The sequence below is a fragment of the Balaenoptera musculus genome, chromosome 16 (assembly GCF_009873245.2).
Source record: "Balaenoptera musculus isolate JJ_BM4_2016_0621 chromosome 16, mBalMus1.pri.v3, whole genome shotgun sequence".
NCBI lineage: Eukaryota > Metazoa > Chordata > Mammalia > Artiodactyla > Balaenopteridae > Balaenoptera > Balaenoptera musculus.
This window is the reverse complement of record NC_045800.1, coordinates 75,704,863-75,715,427: the sequence shown is the minus strand read 5'-3', so window position 1 is coordinate 75,715,427 and position 10,565 is coordinate 75,704,863.

Genomic DNA, 10,565 nt, shown 5'->3' with positions numbered 1-10,565 from the left:
CTCAGATGCCACCTGCAGGTGAGCACAAGTGGGCACAGAGAATGTAGAAGGGAAGGTCTGGGTGGAGCTATTGGAGAATAAGCAGCACAGTGTTTTTTATTCCTGTAAATTCCTATATAAAGGCTCAGTGTTAGAAATAAAGTTATTCTACTAGTTGAAAGTTAAGTGTTTTCTGCTTCATTGTGCTGTTACGTTGTCATAAAGTAAATTCCTTTTGGAACTGAGCACTGTGGCAGGTATGTCTCTTCTTTGGCATATGTGAAGCAGACATGTTAAATTGATTATTCATATAGCCCTACCTGGTGTTTCTTGTCATATGTGGTGTGAGGTTAGCAGCTCTCTGTTCTTCCAAATAGCCAGTCCTCTCTGCACTGTTTGATTAATTCATCCTTTTTCTTGTTGGCTTGATATGGCCAGTTGGGATAACTGGTTACCCCCCTCGAGAGCATAATAAGTGTAGGTGTTTACCTCATATATTATAATGAGTACATTTTTGTGTGGATTTTTAATTGAAATATAATATTTTGACAGTATTTCTGATTGGCAAAATTCAAATGCCCATAAAATAAGACTCCAGTGTATTATAAATTCTCTATAGGTAGATATATATGGATTAAAATACATGGCAAAAGGCCCAGGATACCTGCTGAACTAAAAGCCAATAGTTACTTCAGGGGAGGTAACTGTTGGGGTAGAGACTGAAGCATAGTCATCTGTTATACTCCAAAGAGTGTTTATGCCCTCTTCTCCCAATATGGGCCCTGGTTAATCAGCACAGTCCTAGGAAAGCTTAGTAAATTTCGCTACCTCCTTGGGCACCAGTCATGGCCGCCATGCTTCTCCAAGTTCCTCTTTTATTTTAAGGAATGTGATTAAAGACTGACAAGAGCAGAGCATGTCTTCACAAGGGGCTTCAAGGAATTCTGAACCCCGTCTTATTCTTTAAGGACTTGGGCTTTTCGGCAGGTTAGACAACTGAGAATTTTGGCTGTGTGTTATTGGAAGTAAGTTCAGGGTAAGATCTACTCTTTCACATAGGGATAACTACCCCTATTTTGTAGATGAGGATACTGAGCCCAGAGAGCATCAACCATTCCACCCTGTGGACTCCAGACATGCTCAAGGTGGGGCATGCAAGATATTAAGCATTACTTCTCTACCTCCTCAAGCATCTGAGGGGAACTTGCTCTCAAACAGTGGTGTCTAAGAGTAGACGTCAGTTCCTCAAGATTATGTAGTGGCTATTGCAACTTTTCTACGTTCTTCTAGTAATGTAACCTATTCTTGTGAGCATGGAGTTGGCATTTACTCCAGATGGTACCATCTATTCCTGGCTCCACGTCTGTGTTCATCCAGGAATGATCCTTTGTTAAAATAGGCCAATGAGAACCCATCCTAGAATATTTTTATTGAGAAGTCATCGTGACCAGATAGTTTGTGTCCTTCTTGCTACCAGCAGCCATATCAAGAAAATATATCTGCAAGGGAGAAGATGATGGTGACAAGTGTTATAAAAATAAAATGGGAAGAGTTGTCAGAAAGATGGTTTGATTTTACGTAGTGCGGAGAGGAAAAGACCTCATTGGGGAGGCCAAAGTGGAGGGAAAGAGGCACTTGGATATCTGGAGGAAGTTGTGTGTATGTGTGTGTAATACATACACGTGTGTAACCTGCTTTTTTTTTTTTTTTTAAATTGGGCCCATTTTCTGTCTTGAACTTGACCTCCCCTTGCTTGGTATGAGCTATCATCATGCCTATGCTTGGCAGGGAAAGGTGGAGCCGTAGCCTCTGGGAGGGTTTAATTCATGGGTATCCTAGATGTCCTCAGCCACTACCCCTGTTTATTGCCCCCAGTTGGAGACTGCAGCTGTAGTTGCCCTGAACCTACCCGTTTATCTCTGTTTTTCTGGGGAAGGCTTATCCTGTTGAATCCCTGTTATTTTCACTTAATCTTCTGCCACCCCAACACCATTTATTAAATAGGCCCATTTCTCTTCACTTTTTAAAAAACACTACCGGTATCATATACTGAATTCTTACGACAATCTTAGGACTTCACATGTTTTTTCCCCCGACTCAAAACTAAAATATTTAGATTGTTATAGCCATTAAAGACACATCTTCAGATAAGCGTTAGTCTTTATTTTCACAAAATGTTTGGCTCTTCCCATTATTCCACATAAAATTTACATTTGTTCTAACAATGGAACAAAAAAAATGTGAAAATACATAACTTCGTTGAGATTTTGTTTGGAATGTTGTGCCATAACATACTTCATTTTGTATTCAGGAAAATGATTTGTACCTCTTATTACTCAAATCTTTTAAACTATTGTTCAGTAAAGTTCGTTTCCTTCATATAGACTCTGCATATTTTTTATTTATGTCTAGATATTTTTTTCTTTGAACTTGTATACCTCTTCACTATATTATCATCATGGACAGAAGGGGGACACTTTATATTCTTAAAATATATTTACCAATAAAGATTTTCACTATATATTTAATGAAAAGACAGTCACACAGCATTATACCCTTTGTAAAAAAGTCAGAGTTGGTGCTTAAAGTTAACTTTGAGAGCAGGGGTCTTCTTTTGAATTGTATTTCTTTTTTGGATTTTCTTCCATTTTTGTTTAACAATTGTGTAATTTTTCGAATCTAACATATTTTGCAACCCAGGAGAAACCCTGATGATCATGGATATGACATTTTTTAATGGTTGGCCTCTGTTTTCAGCTTTATTTAAATGTTTTACATATATCCATAATTGAAATGGATTTATTTGTGGCATATATTTGTGGTAGTTTTATATTAGTATAGAGTCAGGGTGTGATTATAGTCCATTTTTAAACTATGTCCTTGGGATTGTAAAAGAGCAATACCTCCAGAGAGAAGAGATTATTCTGGGGAGCACTAAAGGAGGGACCATTGAGGCTAATGGATGCTGAATTCAGAAATGTGACATATTGGGCCTCTGATGACACTGGGGAAGGAAGGTGCAACCGTTTGCTCAGCACATGTGCAGTTCACTGTCTCCAGCCTCCTAAGGCTCCAGCCTTTGTCTTCTGGAGACTTGGTTCAGGACAGAGAACGGGAAAGGAAGTTTGTGCACTTTTGGGTTCTGTGGAATTTGGCAGAGAGAAAAGGAGTTGAGATTAGCTTACAGTGGGTAGGATCCAAAATTTCTCCAAATGCCTCTGAATTGGGCCCATTAATGTTTTAATTCGTGTCCATAATATTTTTGTGCCTGCCTTGGACTTACCTTCAGATAAAGGCCTTTGAGGATAGGCTATGCTCTAGGGTCTGTGTTTTAGAGTGAAGGGGAGGGTGCAGAGGAGAGAGGATGAGGACTGGAATTGAGCAGGGGATCAGCTGTGGTTGCATGTGTTACTTTCTTTGAGGAAAGCTCCCTATGTCGGTGGCCAGATGTGTGCAGTAAAATGTATACGTCTCGACTCCAGAAGATCTTTCTGAAGCTGTGTATGCCAGGGCATGAGGTCCATGAGTGTGATTGAGGAGGCTTGTTAAAGGCTGTCCAGTTAAGAGCTGGGGCTGTGGTGTGTTAGTGGTCTGTAGTAAAGCACACGGTTCAAGAGCATGGACTTTGGAGTTAGTCTGCATACACGTCCATATTCTATTACTTAATACATTTGTGAGTCTAGATAGGAGGTTTAACCACTGAAAACCTTAGTTTATCCCTGTCTAAAATGTGAATGACGGTGGTACCCACTTTATAGAGTTGTAGGACTTAAATAAGATAAGCAAGTAAATTCTAAATATATTCAATCAATAGATTTGAGTCAGTTTCACAGTTGATGAGTTATTTGAAAATCAAACAGAAAAAACTCTGTGGAGAGTTACATCACCAAGACGGCGAAGTAGGAGACCCCAGCCTTCCCCGACAAAGGTCAACAATTAGTTATCCAGGAATAAAAACAGCTCTGGGAGAGCTCAGGAATCCACTTAACAAACTTCAGCAACAGAGTAGAACAAAAAACCTGAGAAGAACTACTCAAAAAGGGAAGGAAGAGCCGCTTCATTTTGCCTGCATCGTCCCACCCCGCTGGCCTGCGCTGCTCAATGCCAGACGGACCAACCCAGCTAGGAAGAGCTCTCACTGGAAAAGGAGGAGCAGGCGAGCAACCAGCCTCCCCAGACTTTCAGGGCACCAGAGGAAGGACCCACTTCAGTTTCACTCCACCCAGAGACTGGCACAGGTGAGATGTATAGAGGTAGCTAGGAACACGGAAGAAGAACAGAGGCTACCAGTATCACCCACACAGCAGTAGCAACCACGGTTCCCAGTGACCTGTTCTGCAGAGGATCCCAGCAGCTTTCCCACTGAAGAAACCAATAGGCAGCACAGCCACAGACTCCCTGCAGGTTTCACCAGTTTTTGCCCAACAGGTATTTGCATTTACAGACACCAGCTGCCTGAGTCCGCCTCTAGGCCCTTCTGCCCCACCCCCGGTCACCAGAGCCTGGGATCCACAGTGGCAGCTAGTCAAGGCCTCCGCAGCTGCAGGAGTGCAAGGCACCAGCCTAGCCCTCACAGCTAACCCCCACCACCATATGCACCCTTGGGGTTACCTCCTCCAGCTGTGCATTTGCATGCTGCCAGCCTGACTCTTGTCACCAACTTCCATTGCCATGTGCACACCTGGTGTGCTGTCCCGCGGCCATGGAAGTGCATGTTGTCAGCCAAGGTCCCCATAAATGCTGGTGGGCCTGGATTCAGCCGTATCTCAAGTCACTGGCCTGCACCACTGGGCTCACAGGCAGCTAGGCCCACTGCCAGCTGTGCACCTGCACTTCCCTGGCCTGAACTTTGTCACTAACATCCACTGCTGTATGCCTGTGGCAATACCTTACAGCCACAGGAGTGCACGGCAACAGGGCCCCATTAACTGCATTGGGGCCCAGACTCGGCCCTCTCTCGCCACTGGTCTGCACCACTGGGCTCACCTGCAGCTACCCCTGCAGCTGTGCACCTGCACGCTCCTGGCCTGACTCCCTTCATTGGCCTCACTGCCATGCAAGTGCCTGTGGAGACACGCTGCAGCCCCAGGAGTGCACACCAACAGCCAGGGGCCCCACGGCAGCCAGTGTGCCCACAGTTGGCCGAGGTCCTTGTTGCTGGCCCTGGTCCTCACCACTCTGTGTCTGCAACCAACCCCTGCCACTTCACAGCAACTGTGGCCAGCCCCGGAGCTGAGTGTATGCATGCCACTGGCTCTGGCCACCACTGCTGCCTGCCCTGATCCTTAGCTGCTGGACCTGGAGGTGCTGCTAAGAGCCCTATCAGTCCTTGCAGCCACTGGGGACCCCCACAGCACTCACCAAGGGCCACATAGTTGCCAATGCCCTGACCCCAGTGGCCTGAGCCAGTGAGACATCACACCTCCCCTCCACCAAGCCAGAGCTGCCACCCACTCTAGCACTTGGCACCCTGCACCAGTAAACCTGCATCACAGAACATTCTGGCATGTTCCCACAGGTGATAGTCTTTCCTTACTAAAGTCAGTCCATAACGTCTGCAAGAGGTGACTGCTTGTTCATATGTACAAACACCTATGCAAGGATACAGGGATCAGGAAAAATTAGGGAAATATGACAATACCAAAGGAACACAGTAAACTTACAGTAACCGACCCCAAACAAATAGAGATTCATGAATTGCTTGATTATTCAAAATAATTGTTCTAAATATGCTCAGAGAGCTATAAGAGAACACAGATTAAGAATTTAATGAAATCAGGAAAATAGTACAAAAACAAATTGAGAAGTTCAATGAAGAGAAAACATTAAAAAAAACCACAACAAGATTTTAGTTGAACAACATAATGACTGAAGAATTGAATAGCTTCACCAGCAGACTGGACTTTAAAGAAGAAAGAATAAGTGAACCCCCCAAAAAGAAGAAAGATCACTTGTAATTTATCCAGTCAGAGGAGAAAAAAAAAGTGAAGGGGCATCCCTGGTGGCGCAGTGGTTGAGAGTCTGCCTGCCAATGCATGGGACATGGGTTCGAGCCCTGGTCTGGGAGGATCCCACATGCCGCGGAGCAGCTAGGCCCGTGAGCCACAATTACTGAGCCTGCGCATCTGGAGTCTGTGCTCCGCAACAAGAGAGGCCGCGATAGTGAGAGGCCCGCGCACCGCGATGAAGAGTGGCCCCCGCTCGCCACAACTAGAGGAAGTCCTCGCACAGAAACGAAGACCCAACACAGCCATAAATAAATAAATAAATAAATAAATAAATAAATAAATAAATAAATAAATAAAAAGAAAAAAAAATTCTTATTTAAAAAAAAAAAAGTGAAGAAAGACTATGCGACTAATGGGACACCATTAAGTGAAACAATGTATACGTCACTGGAGACCCAGGAGAAGAGGGAGAAAGAGACAGAAAGCTTATTTAAAGAAATAATGGGACTTCCCTGGTGGCGCAGCGGTTAAGAATCTACCTGCCGGGCTTCCCTGGTGGCGCAGTGGTTGAGAATCTGCCTGCCAATGCAGGGCACACAGATTCGATTCCTGGTCTGGGAAGATCCCACATGCCACGGAGCAACTGGGCCCATGAGCCACAATTACTGAGCCTGCACGTCTGGAGCCTGTGCTCCGCAACAAGAGAGGCCGCGATAGTGAGAGGCCCGTGCACCGCGATGAAGAGTGGCCCCCACTTGCTACAACTAGAGAAAGCCCTCGCACAGAAACGAAGACCCAACACAGCCATAAATAAAATAAATAAATAAAATTTGAAAAAAGAAAATGCTCCCTATTAAAAAAAAAAAAAAAAAAAGAGGGAAAGCAATATTTAAAAAAAAAAAAGAATCTACCTGCCAATGCAGGTGACACGGGTTTGATCCCTGGTCCGGGAAGATCCCACATGCTGTGGAGCAATGAAGCCCATGCGCCACAACTACTAAGCTGTGCTCTAGAGCCTGCTAGCCACAACTACTGAAGCCCACACGCCTAGAGCCTGTGCTCTGCAGCAAGAGAAGCCACCGCAATGAGAAAACCACGTACCGCAATGAAGAGTAGCCCCCACTTGCCGCGACTAGAGCAAACCCACGTGCAGCAACGAAGACCCCATGCAGCCAAATATAAATAAATAAATACATTTATTTATTTTTTTATTTTTTTAAAAAAAGAAATAATGGCTGGAAACTTCCCAAACCAAGAGAGAGATGTGGACAGCCAGGTACATGAAGCTAATAGATCACCCCATAATTTCAATCCAAAATAATCTTTTCCAAGACACATTATAATAAAACTGCCAAAAAGCAAAGCCAAAGAGATAATTTAAAAAGCAACAAAAGAAAAAAATTTTCTCTCATACAAGGAAACCATCATAAAGCTATCAGTGGATCTTTCAACAGAAACCTTGCAAGCCAGGACTGAGTAGGATGATACACTTGAAGCGCTGGAAAAAAAACTGCCAATCAGGAATACTTTACCCAGCAAAACTGTCCTTCAGAAATGAAGGCACGATACTCTCCCAAACAAAAGCTGAGGGAATTCATTACCACTTGAAGGAGTTATTCAAGTACAAACAAAAGGTGCTAATTAATAACATGAAAATATACAACACACTGGTAAATATAAGTATTCTAAGTCAGACTTAGAATACTCTAACACTATAATATGGTGGTGTGTTAAACATTTAACTCTAGTATAAAGCTTAAAGGACAACAGCATTAAAAATAGCTATAATAGTAAATGGATATACAGTACAAAAGTGTAAATTGACAACAACATAAAATGGGACGAATAAAGAAGTATAGCTTTTTGTATGCGATCGAAGTTAAGTTGTTTTGAGCTTAAAATAAACTGTCATGTCAATAAAATGTTTCAAGTAAGCCTCATGGTAACCACAAAACAGAAACCTATAGTAGATACATTCAAGATAAAGAAAAGGGAATCAAAGTATACTTTATGCAAAAGAATGAAATTGGACTGTGTATATGCAAAAGAATGAAACTAGACCCCTATCTTACATCACTCACAAAAATAAGAATGGATTAAAGTCTTAAACATAAGACCTGAAACTGTAAAACTCCCAGGTGAACGCATAGAGAAAGAGCTCCTTGGCACTGGCAATGATTCTTTGGATAAGACACCTGAAGCACAAGCAACAAAAGCAAAAATCAACAAGTAGGACTGTATCAAGCTAAAAAGCTTCTGCACAACCAAAGAAACAAAATGAACCAGCAAACTATGGAATGGGGGGAAATATTTGCAAATCATATATCTGGTAAGGGGTTCATATCCAAAATATATTAGGAACTCACACAACACAATGGCCAAAAAACAAAACAAAACAAAAAAACCCCCAAACAATTTGATTTTAAAATGGGCAGAGGAACTGAATAGACATTTCTCCAAAAAAGACATACAAATGATGTCAAAAAGGTGCTCAGCATCACTAATCATCAGGGAAAATCAAGTCAAAAAGACAATGGCGTATCACCTCACACTTGTTAGAATGAATCTTATCAAAAAGACAGTTAACAAATGATGCTGGTGAGGATGTGGAGAAAAGGGTAGTCTGGTGCACTGCTGGTGGGAATATAAATTGGTAAGGCTACTAAGGAAAACAGTACAGATTCCTCAAAGTGTTAAAAATAGAACTACCATATGATCCAGCAACCCCACTCATATATCCAGAGGAAATGAAATCACTATCTCAAAGAGATACCTGCAGTCCCATGTTTGTTGCAGCATTATTCACAATAGCCAAAATACACAAACAACCTAGGTGTCCACTGACAGATGAATAAAGAGAAAATATCGAAATTATATATATGTATATAATGAAGTATTATTCAACCATTAAAAAAGAAGAAAATCCTGCCATTGAAACAACACTGATAGACCTTGAGGGCATTAGGTTAAGTGAAATAAGTCGACAGTGAAGGACAAATACTGTATGTTCTCACCTATATGTGGAATCTAAAAACTCACAGAAACAGTGTAGAATGGTGGTTGCCAGGGGCTGAAAGATGGGGAAAATGGGGAGATGTTGGGCAAAGGGTACAAACTCATTCATAAGATGAGTAAGTTCCATGAATCTAAGGAAGAGCATGGGGACTATATAGTCAACAATATTGTACTCTATAATTGAAAGTTGCTATGAGAGCATAGCTTCATTGTTCTCACCATAACGACAAAATGATAATTAATGTTAAGTGAAGAATGTGTTAACTAACCTTACTGTGGTATACATTTTGTAATATACAAGTGTATCAAATCATCACATTGTACACCTTAATCTTACACAATGTTATATGTCAATTATATCTCAATAAAGCTCGGAAAAACCTCTGTCTTCTTATAGAGCTTATTTTCTAATGGGGACAACAAAAGTACAAACAGGTACTTATGACTCACTCCACAGATCCACTCCCACATGAAGCAAGCAAAACTGATGAAAATTATTTTTTTTAAAAAAGAAAAGTCTCTGGAAATTGTCCTAAAGGCATATGGCAAAAAAGAAACATTCAAGAAAATCTACTTAAAACTCATTAAGAACAGCAAGAGTTTGTCATATTTGAACCTCAACTAGCTCCCCTGCCCCCCAGCTCAGTGTGACAGTAACTCCAGTCACGTGCAGCCAAAAGAACAGCTGTCTTGCCTCCCAGCTCCCAGTCACATGCAATGGCATCTATCTGGGAGGGGCAGGCTCCCAGTGTTTCCTGTATTTCTCCAGCAACCTCTTTTAGAGGCTGCATTGTAGGTGAGTGCCATTTAAAGAGAAGTCAAGAGCTCCTATTCCTCCAGACCCCACTCCTGTTTCAGGTGTACCATGCTGAGAATACTGAGGCCCCAATCACCCTCATTTTGACTAAGTAGGGTAGAGGTTCCAGGCCAAAAGGGAAAATGAGAAGACCACAGGCTACTATGCCCATACAGCACTATGCTCCTAAAATACCGGTGTCACAGAGAGAAGAATGCCGCTGTGTCCACTCCTATATCTGGGGCATGGCTCAGAGATTTTTGCCAAGGGGGAAAGGCAGGTCATAGAATCAAGAGGTCCAAAGCTCTCGCCAAGGAACTGACTTTATTTAAAAGAGTGTACAGGATGGTTAAGCCTAAAGGCACTCAAAAATCAGTGAAGGTATGGTGAAAAGCAATTAAAAAGAGGCTGGTAGTTTCATGAGAGATCTAGGCTAAACCACAGAACAGGTAGTTTACTAGAGAGAAGCAAGGAAAAGACGAATAAGAGTCTACCTGAGATCAAAATGAGCCCCAAATACCTCAGGAACTTTTCACAGAAAGGCTTGGGTAGTAAATTGCAGTTAATTTAAGTCAATTTTAGTTATTAGCATAGTAGTGGTTACCCATTCCCCACTTCCTAGTCCTGTGGCAGTCAGCTATTCACATGTTCCTGGAACACCTTGCATGCAGCTTGCAGAAGCCAGGGTGGACATTAAGAACCCTGTCCTCTAAATATCAGGGATTTGTGCTCTGTTTGCTCACTGCTGCTTCTGATTGTGGAGAGGCAGACACAGAGGCAGGCAGCCATTGTGGCACCCCCCATACCACTGCTGTAAGCCACTCCCC